The sequence below is a fragment of the Mandrillus leucophaeus genome, unplaced genomic scaffold, assembly GCF_000951045.1.
Source record: "Mandrillus leucophaeus isolate KB7577 unplaced genomic scaffold, Mleu.le_1.0 Scaffold1003, whole genome shotgun sequence".
NCBI classification, from domain to species: Eukaryota; Metazoa; Chordata; class Mammalia; order Primates; family Cercopithecidae; genus Mandrillus; species Mandrillus leucophaeus.
The window spans coordinates 371962-390726 of NW_012098133.1; positions in this window are offsets into that span (position 1 = coordinate 371962).

The following is an 18765-nucleotide window of genomic DNA, read 5'->3' on the forward strand; positions in this document are numbered from 1 at the left end:
CCCACACCCAGCTGCCCAGTTCGGAGCTATGCAAAACACACACACACACACACACACACACACACACACACACACACACACACTTTCCTGGACACAGTGAATTTTATAAGACTACACCAGGTCCTGAGGGCAAGAAAAACTGGGGAGGTGGGGCTAAGCTGTGGACAGGCACAAAAATGGTACCTTTACCATGGCTCCTTGTTACCCAAGGAAGTGGTTTCTTCCTGGGGCAGAAGCTGAGCTCCAGACTTCTGATTTACCTCTACCCAATCCAATCTAAGCACACAAGACTCCAAACACTTACTGGTTCAATCACACAGGAGGTGGTGAGAAGTAGGAGAGAAGAGGCAGTTTGTTGTTTATCACTAGTGCCTGGAACAGTGCCTGGCACATAGTAGGTGCTTGGAAACCTTTGTTAAGTGAGTGAATGAAAGAATGAATAAATGAATGAATGAGATGCAGGCACAAACCAAGACAGGAAGGGAATCATTAAAGCTATCATTATGGTACTTTTAAAACGGGGCTCGACTGGGAAATTAGAGCCAAGGGCAGCTAATAATTTGGTGTCTCTTCGAACCAATGCTCTTTCAATATTTATTCAATATTTATTTGGAAGAGAGGCTGCGTGGAGACTGTGCAGAGAAGGGGGCCTGTTCACAGCCTTCAGCCTCTCCTCCACCTGCTGAACAATTCACTGCTGGCCCTAACCTTGCTGGCCCTACTGAGCTTCACCAAAACTCTTTGGTTCTCCACGCCCCGCCCCCTCAGAAGGGAAAGCAGTTTAATGAACAGTAGCCCAACAGTCCCTGGCGATCTCACCTCTGTACCTAGCAGCTTATAGAAGTGTTCCTGCCAACACCCTCCACCCCCGCGGTGGTTTGTGCCTGGTAAATACTCTTTCCTCCAACACATTAGGTGACCAGTGAAGCTTTAGTGCCCCTTAGAGATGAGTGCCCCAGGCAGCTGCATAGTGGGCCCCCTCCATCAGGCCTCTTCTCCAAATGACTACGGAGGGGAACGGCATGGAGGAGGGTTTCCTCAGTGCCCTCCTCAGCTCCTGGCCATCACCCACCACCATATTTAGGAGGAAAGTTCAGGAGGGGGAGGAGGAGTGTGTGCAGGGGTCAAACCCCGTTGCTTCTAGCTCAGAGCAGGTGAGAGGAGAGTGACCAACTGGCTGCCAGAAGGGGCTACCACTTCCTCCCAGTGAGCTCTAGACCAGGCCTGTAGCTCTTGGTCCCCACTCTGCAGGGGAGCATCCTGAGCCCCATGAGTACAAGCCAGCCTGAGGCAGATGGCATCAGAGGTGCTGAAGTAATACTGTCTGACTTCCATTCCCTGGGGATGCCCAGAGAAACCAGATGTCTGGCCAATGAGGTGCTCACCGGAGCAAAGTCTTTAAGTAAATACATAGTCACTCACTTCCATTTCCTCCACTCTGCTCGCCTTACCCTCCCCTGCTTTCTGCATGCAGGCCCCAACTCCCATCTCAGCCCACCGTCCCCCTGCCCCCTCAGCCTCCCTGCAGCTAACTTCCCTTCTCCCACGCCCACAACCAGCCTCTCCATCCCCTCCTCAGCCTCCTGCCACCTGAGCAGCCATAAAATGAAACATCTGAGCACCTGTACAGATGAATAAATAATAAAAACATTAACAGTATTTCTTGAGCACTCACTGTGTGCAAGGCACTAGGCTAAATACTTTTTTTTTTTTTTTTTTTTTGAGACGGAGTTTCGCTCTTGTTGCCCAGGCTGGAGTGCAGTGATGCGATCTCGCCTCACCACGACCATCACCTCCCGGGTTCAAGCGATTCTTCTGCCTCAGCCTCCCGAATAGCTGGGATTACAGGCATGTGCCACCACACCTGGTTAATTTTGTATTTCTAGTAGAGACAGGGTTTCTCCATGTTGGTTGGGCTGGTCTCGAACTCCCGACCTCAGGTGATTTGCCAGCCTCGGCCTCCCAAATTGCTGGGATTGCAGGTGTGAGCCACCATGCCCAGCTCTAAATACTTCACTATGTGCATTATCTCATTTACTCCTCATATATCCCCTGTCCCCTGATATATGGGTAACATAGGCTATTCAGGACAAGGCTCTGGGGTCAGACAGAGTCTCAGCCTTCCTACTTACCAGCTGTGTGAGGCACAGGAAAATCACTTAACCTCTCTGAGCCTGGTTTCTCATCTTCAAAATGGGGAGGTTAAGAATACCTACCTTATAGGGTTGTATGAAGACATAAAGAAATAAAGTGCCTAGGCTGAATGTGGTGGCTCACGCCCTTAATCTCTGCACTTTGGGAGGTTGAGACAGGCAGACCACTTGAGCCCAGGAGTTTGAGACCAGCCTGGGCAACATGGCAAAACCCCATGGTGCCTGTAGTCCCAGCTACTGGTGGGGTAGAGGGTGTGCTGAGGTTGGAGGATCACCCGAGTCGGGGAGGTCTAGGCTGCAGTGAGCCTTGATCTTGCCACTACACTCCAACCTGGGCAACAGCACCAGACCCTGTCTCAAAAAAAAAAAAAAAAAAAAGAGAGAGAGAGAAAATTCTTAGCACGGTACCTGGCACAAAGGCTTGTTCATGCCGGCTGTTACCATTATTATTATTATCCTCTTTTTAGATGAGAAAACCAGGGAGGTTGTCATATGTCAGCGTCACGTGCGGCTAGATCGTAGCAGTGTTGGGATTCTAACTAAGGCCTCCCTAGTCCTATCTGAGGGGCTGCAGGCTGGGGCCAAGTCAGATATTCTCTCCTTCTCCGGCTCCCTCCTCCTCTCCAGGGTCACAGGCTTCTCTTTTTTCTTGCCCAAGGAAAGGAAACTTCGTGGCTCCCTAGTGACAGCCAACATCCCACAATGCTCTCGGGAATGTGTGCACACGCCCACCTGCCGGGCCTGGAGGAATTCAGGCTTTAGATTTGAAAGGTAATTCAATCCCCCGGTGCTTCCTCCCCTCCCCCGCAGCGCTGGGTGTTCAAGACGGCGACAAAGACCCAGTTTCAGAGGAACAAGCCCGCAAGTGCAGAGCCACAGGCACGCGCTCAGCCTCGCTTACAGGCAGCCCCTTGGTCATAGGCACACGCTCTTCCCCTTGCAGCAGTTACTAGAGACATAGACCACCCCTGGTTCAGCAGTCACTCACCCCTAACCTGCCCACCCCTGGCCTCTCAAACCTCCGGACTTTGCCAACTCTCCACACATTCCTCAGCTCCCCATGTCCATCAGGCTCTCCGTCCCTCTCCCTCGCTCCATCCTTAGGAAGCTCCCCTTCCTCTACCCATCCATTTCTCTTCCTTCCAGGCCCCAGACCCTGGGTTACTTCTCGGAGTGAGCACTCAGTGACTGCCCTTTCACCAACAGTGGGGGCAGTCCCCTGCAACCCCACATCCCCACCTCTGTTTCTTTCTACCATTGGCTCAGCTCAGCCCAGGCTCTGAGATTGGTGCCCAGCACTTGGGGCTGGGGCAGGAGGCAGCCTGGAGCAACTCAGCACTCCTGTTTAATTAATAATGGGTAATAAGTCAACATGTAATTAGAGGATGAGGGCACATGGCTGTGCTCCTTGGGCCTTGCCCTGGGGGAGTGGACTGGAGCCTGGCCACACATGCCCCTGTACTGCCCAGGTGCTGGCCAGATCAGCCTCTTGATTCCCTTTGCTTACGCTGGGTCCTGCCACTAGGTCTCTCACCTGTGGTCCCCTCTTCATTCAGCCTTCAGGGTCTTCCCCACTTACTCCTGCCTTGGCTTCCTCCCTGCCTTCCACACTGGGCTGAAGGAGCCCATTCCCTACAGTCCTGTGGATCCCAATGTCTCCGGGGATCACAATTTCCTGAGGGGCCAGGCCAGTTCCTGACTCCCACGCAGGCCTTGAGTACAAGAAGTCCCTGGAAGGAATCCACAGCAAGTTAAGCCCCACACCTCTCCTGATGACCCCCTTTGGCTCCTGCACTCTGTCCTCCATTGACATTCTCCCCACTCCCACTCAGCAGGGAGCCAGAGAGAGCCCTCCAGGGACCTCCCTGTCCCAGCCTGCGCCCTGTCCTCTTCCCTGCTCCAGCTCCTAGAAAAGCCTTTTGGGTGATGGAAGTCAGCTCCCTTCCCGGCACTCCGCACCCCACTGTCCACGGGAGACAGTGTGTTGCCCTCCAGTGGCAATAGCTGGCAGCAACCTAGGGAGGAAAGAGTGTCCAGGCTCCTTGGAGTGTCTCAGGTCAGTCCATCTGGGAGTGGGAGGTGGGGAGGGAGAGTGCCATACCTTTGTCTACTCACCTTTGTCAACTCACCACTTGCAGGCTGGGTTGCAGACTACCTTTCCCAGCAGCCTAGTTAGCTCTTATCCTGTTACTCTGGCCCTGTGCTATCAAGTTCACCTCTGACTTCTTTCCCCAAAGTATCAATGAATTACTAAACAGCAATAAACATGATCAACACTCCTGTGTGCCAGGCAAAGGGATTTACAAGCATTGGCCCACTCAGTCCACACAGCAATCCCAAGAGGCAGGAGCAGTTGTCAACACCATTTTACAGATGAGGAAACAGTTGCAGTGAAATTAGGGAACCTCCTGGCTCACCCAGCCAGGAGGCGTTGAGCTAGGATTCTGACTCTACAGCCCGACTCTTCCCCAGGAGATATTTGGCCTAGGGTTATTAGTGGAAGGCTGTAAGGAGGTGAGAAGGTGGGGTTAGGGATTGGAGAGGTGTGTGGTACATGCAAGGGTGCAAGGGGAGTGGTAGGGGGTGCAGGAGTGTCAGGAGCAGGAGAGGACTCCAAAGAGTGATGTGAGGGGAGCACACGAAGTGTAGGGGAGGTGTGTGAGAGGTGAGGGATGAACAGGAGTGGGGGAGTGTCAGGCATGTGAATGGGTGTAGAAGGTAGAGTGGATGGGATGGAGGTGTTCACAGAGCAGGTGAGGGGTCAAAGGGCAGGATGAGGATAAAGTAGGAGGGGAGGGAAGTGTCAGGTGTGTGGGGTGTGTGAAGGAGAGGTGGAGGGGGAGGCGGGAGGGGTATGCAGGGTGAAAGGCAGCCAGAGTGAGGAGGCGGTGGGGGTGTTAGGTGTGGAGGGGGTGTAAGAGTGCATGGAGTGGTTAGGGAGAAAGTGAGAAGGGTAGAAAAAGGTGTGGAGGAATGAGCAGGTCCCTGAAGGCCTGGAGGACCCGAGCAGGGGAGGAGGTGAAGGAGGGGACTGGGTGGCATGGAGAGGGGTGGACAGGCCTGAGAGGCTTTGACAGCTTGGCTTTTGTCCCTGTCCACATCCCCAGCTGCGGCAGCCCCCACCAGACCTGGCCTTACTGCCAGGCTCATTTCAGGGATGGGTGGAAATTTCCATTTCAGCAAAATCCATTTGTAAAGCCCTGGAGCTTTGAGCCTCGTTCTGCTCTGCCCGCCTGGCTCTGCCCACATGGCTCTGGCCTGCCCAGCTAGCCCCACTCTCCACCCCAGACCTCCCTCTGCTCTCCCTCCCCAGCAGGCAGAGCGTGGGCTCAGGGCCTGGGCTCCCTCAGCCCCACTCCAACTCTAGCACTGCAGCCTACAGAGGACCACCCTCCCCATCCCCCATCCCAGCCAAGCATCTTGACATTTTAGGGTGCCCCACGGATCTGGCAGAAGTGGGAGATTGGTCAGTGCTTTGTCTCAGTTAGGGGACCACAGCATGCAGTCTACCCCCACTGCCCGCTGTCCCAGTGCAGAGGGTGTTTTCGATGCTACAGCACAGCAAAATGGGAAGAACTCTTCAAGGTAATCCTATTTAGACCCTTTTGTTTTATAGATAGGGAAATGGAGGCCCAGAGAAGTAAAGGTACTTACTAGTCCAGGGCGCTACACAACTGGTTGGTGTGCAGAGCCAGAATGACCATATTGCCTAGAGGAGGAGTTATGCAAACTTCAAACAGGCTCTGTTGAAAAGGTGTGCCTCCAACCTGTGATTTTACTTCTCTGCACCTCGGTTTGTTCTACCAAGTGGAGCTCATGACCATTCTCCCAGGCTGGTGTGATGATGATGAACTGGCCACAGCCAGATGCAGCAAAGTGGGGGTGGATCACAAAAGCCCTAGTGTTCTTGAGTTCATGGGGAAGGCAGGAGCAATATCAGTTCTAGATTCATCCTGCCATTAGTGACCAGACCCCTTTGCCTTGTCCTACAGCTTCCCAAGAACTACAGAAATTTCAAGGAACAGCAGGGATGACATGGCCAGGGATTGAGGCACTGGGTGGGAAGGTGAACTGGTCTCTTGGGGTAGAAAATGAAGGGACAGGGTGGGCCATCTCAGGCCTCTGGGCAAGGAAAGCTTTTCTTCTCCAGCTCTAAAGGAGTGGCCACTCTGGCCTCAGGGTGGAAACATGGGTTCTCTGGGCCATGGGTTCTCAGAGCCCTGCATTGAGGGGAAAGGCTGAACTCTCCTAGGACAGGGGCAAGGTCTATCTTGCTCACTTCTGTATCCCAGCATAGCACCTGGCATGGAGGGTATACCCCTCAAGCCTTGCCACAGCTAGAGGCAGTTCAGGACAGATCTTAGTAACTGGTATCAGGAAAGCACCTAGGGCTACCTGCCTAGACTGCTCTCTGACCAAGCTCTGTGTCTTACACACACACTGTGGCACATGCTGGAGCCAGCCTTAGCTCTAGCACATGCCCCAGCACATCCTCCAGCTGCTGCCCTCCTTCCCCAGCCCCCACAGGAATCCCAGGTCCCATCTGCTCCACTTCTCTGCATTTCCCGTGAACATCTGGACTGCTCCTGAAATCTGGCTCCTTGTTCCATCCAGAGGGAGCTGCTAGAGGGAAGAGGAGACTCCTGGGTCCCATTAGTTCTGAGCTGGGGCCAGGGAAGGCCCTGCCTGACCCCCACTCCCAGCCTGCAGCTGCCAGAATGAACTAGCCTAACAGAACTCTGGTTCTTGTCTCCTATTATCCCTACCCTTGAGCACTCCCTCACCTGTAGGGTTGTAACACCCAACATACCCCACACAGCCTCCCCAACATCTGCCCAAGGGTCACACGGTTCTCTGTGCCAGAATCTGTGCATGTGTTTAGCTTTGCACTCTACACACAAAGATTCCCAGAGCTTCCTGGAATGGGCTGTGCTCCAGAACCACACACTCTATAGGCAGGCTGCTCCTCTCCTTCCCCACCCTGTGGTGGTGGTGGTTGAGGCTGGGGCGGGGGGTATGGAGGAACCAAGGCCTTTGGTCCCTGGCAGCAAACATTCTGAGTCCTACGTCAGAGACATGCATCCTAGAAGGACCAGGCTGGGAATGACCTTGGCCCATAACCTTCCCTTTTCCCACTCCCCCTGCCCTACTTCTACTTCACCTGCTCCCTTACTCTCCACAGAGGATCCAAGGTTCTTGTTTTATTTTGGGAGAGGACCGCTCCCTTTACGGGATGCTCTCCATGGTCCTGAACCAGAGTCCCGGGACAGAATTACTTCTCAACCTTGAACAAGCGGTGGCTCCTAGCACATATCTTGGAGGCATTCTGACCCGAGTAAGAAAGGAGACGATAGTGAAAGGGAAGGCACTGGAGAGAGACAAAGAGTGTGTGCAAGACACACAGGGATAAAGAGACCAACGCGAGACTGCCAGGAGGAAGAAAAAGTGATTTGGTTGTTCCTTTTAAGAAAGGTAATCTTCCCAAGTACTTGGTGTCCTCGCTCTATGCAAATGCCTGCTCCTCGCTCCCGTTTGACCCTGAAACTCTCTAGACGTCCCACTTTCCATTTCCTTCTCTCACGCTGGGTCCAGCCTCTCCCTGATTTAGGGTCTGTGTGCTTGGGGACCACTCAAAGTCCCGGACCTAAAGGCTCAGCTGTTGCTTCTTCCTCCTCGAAAGCCGAGAGAAAAGACTCCCCTCCAGATTTCTCTCGTCCCACGCCCCTCTAAGAACAGGTCTAGGTGGCAAAGGGCCTGCTCAGTCGCCCTAAGAGCGGCGCCCGCCCCAGCCCGGTCCCCTTCCGGTCGCGGGATGCCTGTGGCACTGCGGGGCGGGGGAGAGGAGGGCCTTTACTGGCCGAGCCAGCCCAGGAGCCCCCAGGGCCGCACTGGAAGGAAGGAGCTGGGGAAACAGAAGAGTGGCAAGCGGTTTCCCGCTCGGTTGTGGCTGTTATTATTTATTTATTCATGTATTTTTTATTAAGGAGGAGATGTCGGCCTAATGATCGGGGAGCCCGGCTGGCTCGGAGGGGTGGAGCTGGAGGTAATGGGGCGCTATCCACACACGCAGGGCCTCTCTCCAGCCGCGGGGACCCCCTCGGAAACCTCTCCTCGGCTCCCCTCCCTCTCCCTCCGCACCGCGCTTCTGCAGTGCCGAGGGCCACCAGAACACATACACCCGTGGCCTCTCCCGCTTCCCCTCGGGCGGGACGTTCCTCTCCCGTCCTCACCCCTACCGGGTGCTGCCGACGCCGGAGCCACGGAAGGCGCCTCCGTTTCTCCGCGGAGACCCCCTTTCCAGCGTCCCGCTCAACCATCCCCTCACCCGACCGTCCCCTCCCAGGCTCCTTCTCTGACTACAGAGCCAGCTCCCAGCTCTTGACAGAGAAGGAAATAACCCAGCCCTTGTCCCCTAGTCAGGGGCAACCTCGCCTTTATCAAGGACCAGACTTAGCTTCAGCTTTCAGCCAAGAGCAAGCTTCCGACCGACTGACCCAGACACACCTCAAGTCTTAATTCAGTTCTCAATAGGGGGCTAGCCTCGGACCTAGACTAAATCCTCAGGCCCTGGAAGTGGACAGGCTGCAGCTTGGTCCTAATTTTGAGTCTTTATCTGGGAAGCTACACTCAGACTAAGAACCCCCTCCAATGGTAGGGCTGGCCTTAATCTCAGTCCGTATTTGTGGAATAGCCTTAGACCCAACCTCCAGACGTTAGCCCAGTCCCAGAATTTAGGGTAGTCAAGAAGGTGGAAGCTTTTGGAGGCCAATGGCAAAAATAGTTGGGTGAGTATGGCTTGGGGAGGGGGGACAACTGGTTGTTCCCTTTGGCTCAGATCACTATAGCTTTACCTCACTGGCAGAGGGTCACCTCCTGCTTATTGCAAGGACCTAACTGAGGGCACACTCTGGTTTCATGGGAGGGAGTGGAGGGGTGCTCTGGGGACCTACACCTATGTAAGCACAAGGCCACAATTTCCATCATGCTTCCCTTGATGTCCAACAAATGCTGGACCAATGGAAATAATTTTTCCAGAAAACATCAGTAGAGCCCTGCTCTGTGCCAGAACCTGGGGACAAAGAGAACATCTCTGATAAGCCTGCTCTGTCTAATGGTGGCTGGGGTTGCAACAGCATAAACATCGTAGCAGCACCTAGCTATTGAGCATGTACTTATGCCAGGCCTTGTTCTTCACGGCATTATCTCACTGAATCATTACAGCCCTACAAGGTACACAGTTATTATTCCCATTTTATTTATTAAATAGCATTTTATTATTACAGAGGTAATAAGTATGAATTGTGCAAAATTTTAAAAGTACAGAAAGCAAAAATATAAAAATAAAAATATCATATTCCTACCACCATTAACACCTTAATGCATCTCCCTCCAGATCTTTTCCTTACATACAAGTATCTTTTTACCAAAATGTGATTGAATTATACATACTGCTTTATGATCTGTTTTTTAACAAACAATTTCTACCTTTCCTATTTAAGTAAATTTTCATCCCTTTTAATACCCAGAACCTATAAAAATTTCCCCAAATGACCCCCAAGAAGTCCTTTACAGTTGGTCCGAATCCAATACAGGGATAGCGTCTGATCATTACGTGTATTAAATTGCTAAAATGGTGCATTCCCCTGGTTTTTTTGGCCATCAATGCATTGAAATATTCAGGTTAGTTTTCCCACAGAATATTCTTCCTTCCAGCTGCCTGGTTACTTCCTTGTGCTGTTGTTGAGGTTGTGAAACTATCCCAGTGTTTCCTATAAACCGAGAGTTAGATCTAAAGGTTAGAATAATTCAAGTTCAACATTCTTGGCTAGAACACATGTGAGGCGATGTCATATACTTCACTTTGCACCGTATCAGAAGACATAGAACATCAAATTCATCCACCATGAGAAATGCTCATATGGACACCTGCTGATGATAGTTATGATTTCCTCCCCACCTTCCTTCTAGTAAATTATGTTTGTGGGTTATTCTGACACCATGCAAATGTCCATTTCCCCATCAGCCATTCACCTAATGGTTATTAATACCAATACATAATCTTTGCCTGATTACTCTCATGTTTAAAGATGAAAAAACTGAGACTCAGACTGGGGAACAAAGTCACTCAAGCTCACACAATCAGCAAATTAGGACTCTGACTAGAAATCAAGTTTTCTTCCTCTTTCCCACCAAACTAAGTTGGGAGCACGTTAGGTGTCTGGCACACATTTAAATGTGTAAAAACTTTCTGGGGAGGGGGATTTCCTCTCCTTATGGACTAGGCTTACCAGAGGTGGAAAAGCATCTTGGTGAGCCCCAGTCTGCCTCCTGGTTGAGAGCTGATGCCACTAATATGGTTATCAGTGAAGTAACTCTACTCAGCAACTGCTATGTGGCAGCCCATGCTAAGTGCTTTACGAACATTAGCTTCTCGAATTATCCCAAGAAACCTGCAAGGTATGCATTATTACTAGACCCCCACCCTTTTACAGATGAGAAAAATGAGGCTCAGAGAGGTTAAGTACTTGCCTAAGGCTGCACAGCTCATGATCAATGGAGCCAGGATTAGTTCTGACTCCAAAACTCAGGCACTTTACCGCCTTCTTGACCTGGCCTCTCAAGCCGGCCTCTCTCCCATTCCCAAGGCTGTAGAATGAAGCTAATGAACAAGGCTTGGGGCCTCCTCCTTGTGTGGCTGGTTCTGACATTGCCCACAGCTCTGTGACTATCTGTCAGCATCAGCAAGAACATCACAGGGTTCTCTGGGTCCCCTCTGCTGGCCTCTACTCACCATATGGCTCTTGCCAGAATATGACTTGGTTCCTCCAGCCTCTGCATCCCATTAATCCTTCCAAGCTCTGCTCCCCCTGATCCGAGCCCTGGCCCTAATGCCTCCATCAGAGCTCCTCACACTGGTTTATGAAACACTTTCCTTTGCTCACATTTATGTAGTTCGAATCCCAAGACTACCCTTGAAGGAGGCAGGGAAATGGGCTCCATTTGATAGATGCAGACATTGAGGCTTGGGGTGAGGAAAGCTCTGGGCCCAGACCTGCTATGCGCCTGTCCCAGTCAGCATTTTCAAGATGGGCTCAGGCCCCTTAAGCAAAGTCAGGACTAACCTCAGAGTTGATGCCTTGCTGCTATTTGGAATGTGAAGCTTGTCCTTGGGTGGGGCCTGTGGCAGTGGATTTGGGGTCAGCCCTGTATCCTCTAGCCTTGCCAGGGAGCAAGTCTCTGAAATGTTACCAGCACTGAGGGCATCCTGAGAAATGTCAATAAATGCTGATTTGGGTCCCTTGGTGGAGGGTGGAGCCAGCCTTTTTCTGCAGAGCCTCCCTCCACCATCTCCCTGTTTCCAACTGCAGAAGAAAGAGAAGCCAAAGAACCCTTAGAGTTTGCCTAATCCAACCCAACCATCTTAGAGATGGGAGAACTGAGATCCCAGAACTCACAGAGCAAGGCAGCATCTATTTTTTTCACCGGAAACATCAAGAATTAGTCATGGACCTCCACCCATCCACCCTATTCCCCATTCCCCACCACGGTCTATCTGGAGCCCCTTGAGTCAAGACCCTGGTTCCTAGAAGTCACAGGAGCAGAAGGAAGGACTAAGGAGCTAGCTCAGGGTTGTGGGCCCAGCATTAGGGGCTGCAGGAAGGAGAACAGCTTGAGCCAGCCACCATACCAGCCTCTGCCCTCCTCACCACAATACTAGATTGACACCTGGACCAGCTCTTCCTGAACCTCTAAAATGGAGAAAATAAAGGTCCTACCAAGTGGTGGAGGCAGTGACACAGTAGCCTCCATGCGCTCTGGGAACTGATCGCCTTCTCCAGGCCGTGTGTGGCTAGTGCTTCTCCCATTTCATACCTCTTTCTGTGAGAGTCCCTTGCTCTATCATCCTCTAGACCCTATCAAGGGAAGGCTACTTCTTCTCCCAGCCCAGTGAGTCCTACCAAGACTCCATCCTTTCATTTTCACTGCTATGGAGTACAAAGGACCCCATCTCTCCATCTCAGGCAATCATCCAAGGCCCTGATAAGTCCGGACCTCATGTTTTTGGCTACATTTTCCACTCCTCTGGTCTTCCCACAGTTGTCCATACAGTTGTAGTATACAGTGACTGTTCAGAGTCCTCTCTGTGCTGAGAACAGGAGTTGAGTGAGAGAGGTTGGTTCCATTCTTATCTTCCATGCCTACCGTATCACAGGTGCACAGTAAATATTTATTGAGTAAATAAATATGGAGGTTCAAGACCAGGCCAGGCCTGTCCTTAACAGTCTGTACTTTTACCTCAAAGCACTTTGAGGTTGATCTTCCCCATGGACTGTAAGCTGTTCCCTGAGGATAGGGACCATGTTTTCTGGTTCATGTCTGCATCCTTAGTGATTAATCCAGCACCTGGCCCACAGTAGATGTCTATTAAATCTTCATGGAAGGAAATATGTGAATGAATGAATGATACATACATTCATAAATGAATGAGCAACCTAGGTAGACAAGGACTTTTATCCTATTATTATAATGAGGAAATGAGATTTAGGAGAGAATGGAAACCTGGCTTGCACTTCCCACATGTTAAATATTAGAGGCAAGATTTTAATGCAGGGAAAGCTGGCCCAGAAGGTTTGGAGCTACTGACCAGGGAGTAGGTGATAAAGGTGGGTAAAAGCCTGGATGGGCAAACCTCAGGGATTAGGTCCAAGCAGATGGAGCCTCTGCCCTGCAGGAAGGACTTTCTTAGAATTATCCTGCTTCTGGGTAGAGAAGCAGGGAAGCCTAATTGGTTTCTTCAGCTCCTGGAGCTGGATCCATAAATTATGGCTCCATTGAAAGCACAGGTGCCTCCTCTCTAGGGACCCTGGTATGACTTGATGTGAGTTCCCAGTGACATGAAGAGGCTTGCAGCCTCCACATGCAGGTCCCCATGCCACCCTGCCCAGAATAGAAGGCACTGCTCAATAAGGTCTGCCCATCAGCTGCAGTGTTTGAGGTATGCAGGTACCCAAGGGAGGAGCAGGGGAGGGAAGGGGCCCAGGAACAGCAGCCGAGCACAGGGAGGCAGAGTGAGAGAGTGATGAAGACCCAAATAGCCTTCCCTCAGTGAACTCCATCCCATTAACCATTTATTGAGTACCTACCTTGTGTCAGATGCTGTGCTGGGCACTGGAGACCCAAAGACAGCTCAGATGCAGGAGAGAGAGGGGGAGAGGCAGCTACAGAGACAATAATCACAACATGGGTGATAAGTGCTTGAGAGGGATGTACAAAGTGCTCTGAGAGCTCACAGCACCAGGCCATTAATTCTTCCTCTGGTGGAGAGGATTTTGGAAGACTTCGCTGAGGAGGAGGTGTTTCAGCTGCGTTTGGTCGGCTCCGAGGTTGGCAGAGGGAGGGAAGGGCACTTCAGGCAGAGGTGAGCATGTGCAAAGGCGGGGGGTAGGAAAGAGGAACTAGGGGATTTCTGTGTGGCTGGAGCTGAGGGGGAGGCATGAGGAGACACTGGATGGGGAGCCTCAGGCCAGTATTTGAAAGGCTATGAATGGTCCTACTAGAGAATTTGGATTGGATCCAGTCGTGGGCAAAGGGGAGCCATTGAAGAATTTTAAGCAGGGGTGTGTTTTAGAAAGCCTTATCCAGGGGAGATGGAACGAACCAGGATGGTGGCCAAGGGGCAGAGAAAGAGGAATGGATTCCAGGAACATTTGGGGGGGAAAAATGGACCAGACTTTCCCTGGCTCTGTCATTCTTTTGGACTTTTCTTGCCTTTCTAGGCAGGCTCCAAGTTCCCCTGGGGATGGAGGCTGCTCACTCCTTTCTCTGTGTCTGGCGCAGGCTTCTGCATACACAGAGCTGAACCTACAGGGTCTGACTGACTGACGAGAACAGAGCAGCAGAGCTGACTCCCAGTGGTCAGGGAGTCCTGCTCTGCGGATGACCTGGTGACTTCTCTCCGACTCAGTCCACAAGCCCCAGAGCAGGATGAGGCTTAGCCCAGGCCTCTGGGGAAGGCCAGGAGGTCCTCCCCTCCCTCCCTTCTTTTCTCTCCCTCTCCTCCCACCCCTCCTCCCCTGAGCCCAAGCTTTCTTGCTGGGAGGCTCTCAGAGCCAGCAGAGCTGTGGATGAAATGGTTCGGTGGCTCCAGCCCAGCTGCTGCCATGGCAACCAGGCTGCCTGCCAGACCCAGTCAGGAGCAGGCCCAGCCTTCCTGCTCTAGCACTACGATTCCCAGAATGCAAAGCACCTGAGGCTGTGAGAGAAACCCACCTCCTAGATGGTATCCAGCCAGAGCCTTCCAGCTTGGAAGATGCATAGGGGCACCCCAAATGGAACACAGTACAGAACATGGGCACCTGTGTGTGCAGAGAGCATGGGATACTTCTGGAGGAGGCCAGAGAACCCCTCCTGATGTTGGCCTACTGGACATACCAGAAGGAGGCCAATGGCTTCAGGAAGGGACAAAGGCTGGGGATGGGTACTAGTCCTGCTTTTGCCACCAGCCTGTGGTGTTGCTTGAAAACTCTCTCAGAACTCCACTACCCTCAGTCTCTAACACCACCTTCACAGTCCAAGCCTAGGTGGTTGCAACATGCCACTAATTGGTGTCTTTGCCTCCTTTAGACCGCCACCTTTCCTTCTTCATGCTGAAGACTAAGCGACCTTTTCAAAATGCAATTCTGATCATATCACTACCTCCCATGCTCAGCCCCCTGCTGTTTAAACTATTCAGTGTTTAAACCTTTTGCTCTTAGATGAAGAAGCAAATTCCCTCTGTCAGCTGACAAGGCTCTGCATGGCCTGGTCTGTGTCTAGTTTCCAGCCTTCCTACTCACTCCATACACTCCAGCCCTTCTGGACTTTCATTTCCTTGCAGAAGCCATGCTCCCTCCTGCCACAGGGCATTTGCACAAGCTGCTCCCTCTCTCTCTCCAGAACACTTTTTCTTCCACTGTTGCTCTACACAAACCTCTCTTTCACAAAAATATTTTCTTCTAAGGAAGCCTCCTCTAACTTTCCTGACTTGACCAAATCCTCCTTTTATATATTAGCATTGGCACCATGAGCCTCTCCTTTATAGTACTGTCCCAGTTGCACTTTTACATTTATCTGTACAGGCAACTATGCACCTCCCCACCAGATCATAGCCTCTGTGAGAGGAGAGAGAGTGCCTTTTTGGCTGTGACTGCAACCTCAGGATCTAGCACCATATATGACACATAGCAGATACTCAAGAGCCATTTGTTGAAATAAATGAATCTGTTTAAGTCTCATTCTTCCCACCTGAGTGCCCCCCATGTGTCATGCACTGCAAAGGGGGGGCGGGCAGGCATACAGTACTGGACAAGACACACAAGCATGGTCCTTCCTATTATTGTGCTCACAGTCCAGTGGGAGACAGACATTGAATATATAATGACCAGACTGCCGAGTAGTTCAAATGGCGAAGGATGTAGAGCCATGGTGGCACAAAGCCCTGGGATCTGGACAGGTCCACCAAGGAAGAGAAGCAGGAGTCAGCAGGCAAAAGGGATGGAATAATGTCAAAGAATGTTGCAGGCAGATGGAATGGCATGAGCGAGGATACTGCTGAAGCAGAGAGGGCTTGGATTGTTTGAGGCATGAAGTAAGGACAGAGTCACTGGAGCCTGAAGTGAGTGGGAGGCGGTGGTAGCTCCATCCACATGCTTTGATTTTACTGGCTAGAAGTGCAGACGAGCTGTCTTTTCAAACTGGCTGGATCTTGTCTTCCACACTCCTCTCCCTATTCTCAGGCCCGGGATGAGGCCCAGCGTGGACATACCCAGGCTGTCCCACTCCTCATATGGCCTTCACCGCTGACCACTCACTGCTGTATTCAGGTGTCTGGTAGGGGCCCTGCCCATGTCCGGTCTGATGGGGCTGTGACATTTGTATGTGTATTAGGGGGTGATATGCTGTGGTAGCAGCCAATCAATCCTGTAGCATACATCGCTGACAAGTCTGGGGGAGATCCCCTGAAAAGGGAGACTGGCCTGGGGCTTGGATGTGGGTGTGCAGCTTGCCTGGGAAATGAGGCATGACTTACCAGCTGCAAAGACTTCAACGGGTGGGGGCAGCAGAGGCCCCTGGGCACAGGGCAGGGAGAGCTCTTCTCCTTGCATTTGTTGCTGCATCTCAAGGGTCCTCCGTAGGGTGGGAAAACTCTTCCTGGCAGGTTTAACCCTCCCTTTGAACTTGGCAGTTCCCCTACAAGTAGTCCGAAGTGTGTGTGTGTGTATGTGTGTGTGTGTGTGTGTGTGTGTGTAAAATGAAGTGGCATCTGGGCTGGAAATAATGGACTTTAGCTTTCTTATTTCACTGCAGGTATTCCAACCACTACCCCTCTAACACACACACACACACACTGAGGCCAGATCCCAGGTTTTGCTGAGGTTTCCCTGTGGGCAGGAGCCTCTAGCTTACCCATTTCTCAGGAGAGTGTTTTTTGTTTGTTTGTTTTTTGTTTTTTGTTTTTTGTTTTTTGTTTTTTTTTTTGAGACGGAGTCTCGCTCTGTCACCCAGGCTGGAGTGCAGTGGCCGGATCTCAGCTCACTGCAAGCTCTGCCTCCCGGGTTCACGCCAGTCTCCTGCCTCAGCCTCCCAAGTAGCTGGGACTACAGGCGCCGCCACCACGCCCGGCTAGTTTTTTGTATTTTTTTTAGTAGAGATGGGGTTTCACCGTGTTAGCCAGGATGGTCTCGATCTCCTGACCTCGTGATCCGCCCGTCTCGGCCTCCCAAAGTGCTGGGATTACAGGCTTGAGCCACCGTGCCCGGCCAGGAGAGTGTTTTTCAAAGTGTGAGCTTCAGACCCACTACATCAGAATCCTGTGAAATGCTTGTGAAAATGCAGGCTCCCAGAGGACCCTGATGCATGTAGTTCACAGATTACATTTTAAGAAGCATTGTCCTAAAGGATACCTAATTCTGCCCAAAATAACTGCTGAAGCATTCCCCTCCCCAGAAGTGTCTCCCCATGGTGATCCAACCCTGGACTCTGCATTCTCCCACTCATCTCTAGACCTCCACTAGAAGGGCAAACCAGCCCTGCCCCTTCAGACCCCCTTCCAAATCCCTGCCTCATCATGCATTCTGTAAACATGGACCAAGAACTCATTATGTGCTGGGTGCTGGGGTTCTGGGAAGAACCTGACAGCCAGCATCTCTACTCTCATGGGTCTTGTAATTTGGCAGTGAAGACAAATATTGTAAAAGCAAATAAATAAATAAACAAGATAATTGTGGCAGCCGCTATGAGGAAGATAAAACAGTTATCTGATAGAGTATGCCTGGAGGGGACTGCTTAATTTGGGGGTTCAAGGAAGGAGGCCACCTTGGTGCCTGTGTTTTAAGGAAGGTTCTGGAAATAAAAGAAAAATCCCTCCTCTCTCTTTGCTACTGTTTTTATCTCTCTTTCTTTTCTCTGGCTCAGCCTGGCTCTCTGTTTCTGTTTCAACTCCCTCTTTGTCTCATTTCTTCTCTCTTCCACTGCTTCCCTCCCTCCCTCTCCCATTGCCTCCCTCTTCTTCCCACCCTACCTCCCTCTCCTCTGCTCCCTTCAGAGGAACTGAAGAAACTAGATCTCCCTGTCTCTCAGGCTAGATAGCAGTAATTGAGCTGTGGGCTCGCTCAGCAGCTGGACCTGAGAGTAGGGCTAGAGGAGGGAGCGGGGAGGTCAGAGGGGAGCTGGAGGAATGAGAGCAGGGAGGGGTCTGGGAGGGTGAGGGCACTCAGAGGGGCTGGAGGTGGCTACTGAGCCAGGTAATCTAATCAGGGGGTGAGTCATAAAGATCACTCACTCCCGTGCACAGGACCAGCCTAGGAAATCACATTAATTTAAAGAGGGTGTAAAATCCACGGAGAATTCCCCTCTCTCCACCACACACATGAAGATAAACTGTCTTCAGCTTCCAATATGATCTTACAACAGCTTGTCAGTGACAAAACAGCCTCAAATCCTCCCATTTATCAAACGGCCAATCCTGTTAGCGGCTTAAAAGAGACATAATTACCTGCGGCCTTTTGTGTGATTCTTTATACTAACACCGTTTCCTTCTTCCTGGCAGAATTCCAGAAAGTGAGCTCAGAATTCATTTCTGGTGATGGAGGGGATCTTCAGAGATGTTAAAGTTGGGGGACAAGAGGGGCTGAAGTCAGAAGTTCCGCTCTGCGGGCAAGTCTTGGACTGGGATGTGGGTTAGCACCATGGACAGGGCCAAGGGCTGAGGGAGCCTGGGAGCGGCCTTGTGTGCAACCGGTAAAGCGGCACCAAGCCCCACTCAAGTTTGTAGACACCTGGGGGCCAGCAGACACCTGCCGGCGGCCGGCAGGCATCTGGAGGGCTAGGTACCAGCTGCCTTTACCGAAAAGGCAGTGTAGGCCTCTGCCCAGGGTGCATAAGCACTGCCAGTGGGGACAGAAGATCGACGTGGCTAGGCCTGTGGATCAGTAACTTGGGTAGAGTTCTCTACTCTCAGGCAGAACGAGGAGTTTTTGTGACTTCAGAATCTGCCATTATGCTACCAGGGAGAACACTAATGTTCCCAGCTAATATTTACTGAGTGCTTGCTGTGGGCCGGGCCCTCTGCTCA